The sequence below is a fragment of the Hippopotamus amphibius genome, chromosome 6, assembly GCF_030028045.1.
Source record: "Hippopotamus amphibius kiboko isolate mHipAmp2 chromosome 6, mHipAmp2.hap2, whole genome shotgun sequence".
Classification (NCBI taxonomy): domain Eukaryota; kingdom Metazoa; phylum Chordata; class Mammalia; order Artiodactyla; family Hippopotamidae; genus Hippopotamus; species Hippopotamus amphibius.
In genome coordinates this window covers 65,941,885-65,943,875 of record NC_080191.1, presented here as the reverse complement: position 1 = coordinate 65,943,875, position 1,991 = coordinate 65,941,885, and the positions used below count along the sequence as shown (strand labels likewise).

Here is a 1,991-nt window from a genome sequence, read left to right as displayed (position 1 = left end):
TAAATGTAATGTTTATTTTGAAGTGTATATTTTTTCTTTTACAATCTCCAAAACTTTTTATCTCCATTTCTTTTCTCCATGAGTTAAATAATAATAGCAACTGATTACACATCCCAAATTCGTTTCAACATTCCCCGATCTTTTCCAAAAAATGCCTACTTTGTCAAGTATTTGATTGCTACTCTTCCACACTGTTCAGGTTTACATTTTTCTTCCATTTAGCATTTTAAAAAAATGGATTTGTTCTTTTTTTTTTTTTTTTTTTTCTGGAAGTGAGCAGATCGGGGCGAAAATAAGAGGTCTGGGACTTCAGGAAAGGGAACACGGGCCTCTCGCATGCCTCACGCCATGGTGGAGAGTTTTCCTGAATTCTTTGGGAGGCTGAGCCTCTGGCAGCCACAGCCTTGAGCCATCTGCCCGGCCACACCTACGTGCAACACCTAGGTGCCACCACAGCTTTCGGAAACATCTCTACCTCCTGCCAGCCCTCCGGGCTCTGGGGGAAGACTGCACTGGCCAAACCATGGCAACGCAGCTTTCCCAGGGCCCTGCTTTTCAGCAAGGATGATTTTTTTTCTTCAGGGAAGATGGTGCCTCTGAGCTCAATCCTGACTTGCCGGAGGAAGCTCATAAATGGGACCAAAAAAAGAGCAAGAGAAGCAATGAGGAGTGGCAGATCCTCCATTATTACTGATGATAATGACGAAGGCCTAGGCAGTCATGGTATTTCAGAACCAACAAAATCTTTTCAGGCTTGGAATGGACACGGTATTTTTCAGGCCAGAAATGAAGAAACATTCATGGAGTCCCAAGAGAGAAAATACACCGAATGAAAGAATGGTGTGAACATGATGCTACCTTTTCCAGCGTGCTGCAGGCGGAAAAACCAAGCAGAGGGAACAGAAATCAGAATAGGAATAATATATCTCCTTCCTGAGGTGCAGGGTACCAACGCCTACTCCGAGTTCCCAAACCATAAGGCAGGGCGCACGGCAGCTTCACTAATGAGAGCTCCTTTAACACAAGGTGTGGCTGTCACCCTGGGTTTAGAGGTCTCACTTACAGGCACTCACAATTTTCCTAAATCAGCTTTTACTTCAATTTTTGGTATTTATTCTTCTTTCAGTTGTAGTCAGAGCTCTCATTCCAGAATAAATAGTAAAACCTGAACGTGTATGAGAAGTCATTACATTCCTCTTCAGCAAGCATTGGTTAAAGTGATCCTGTATGCGTGGTCTGATGCTGGGAATTCTGCGGATTTGATTCAACAAAGTCTCTTTCTCTAGGGAAAGAATTAATTTGAAACTGAAACCTGAGAACATATCCAAGAACCTAATCAGCCACATAGGTTCGTTAATGAACTGAAGTGTTTATAACACAAAGCTACAGTAGCACTTTCTCTGAAGCAATCAATTTTCTGCATCAGAAAAGTTAAAAAAGTGGGGGAGAAGTAGGAGGCAGGAAAAATTTTAGTGCTATTGCTACTTTATTGTGTATCCAAAAAAATGTGAGATGTGTGGCTGTGATGATGAGATTGATTTTCCTTTAAAATGAATATGCCAGAAAGTACACAACCTAAATGAATATTGTCCTTCAAAGTAGACACTTTGGGAAATTATTCCTTTATTTTAACCATGTGTTGTTGTTAGAAACGTCTGTTAAGATCCTTCTTAATAGGTATACAAGCTACTGAGGAAAATCAGTGGCATTATTTAAGGTCACATCGTCTGTTTTAACTACCACTTTACAAAACAGGGTTAAACCTGAGTAACTTTTGGCTGCTGAGCTAATAGTGTAAATAAAACAAGCCTGCCTTTGTAAAACATCAGTTTTTAAAAGGAATAATTAAGCAGTTTTTACAATTATGCCTATAAACGTGTATAATCAGTTGGCAGGCTCAGAGTTTTGGGAGTTCAACAAATGAAGCATCCCAGGATGTAGCTCCTATGGAGATATGGAAAAATCACATTCATCTTAAGAGGAGCAGTCTT

At 40.4% G+C, this 1,991-nt stretch overlaps 1 pseudogene; it reads left to right on the top strand.

Moving 5' to 3' along the window:
- The first annotated feature begins 348 nt into the window (after positions 1–348).
- Positions 349–846, top strand: LOC130856005 (NEDD4-binding protein 2-like 1; annotated as a pseudogene).
- The last annotated feature ends 1,145 nt before the right edge of the window (positions 847–1,991 follow it).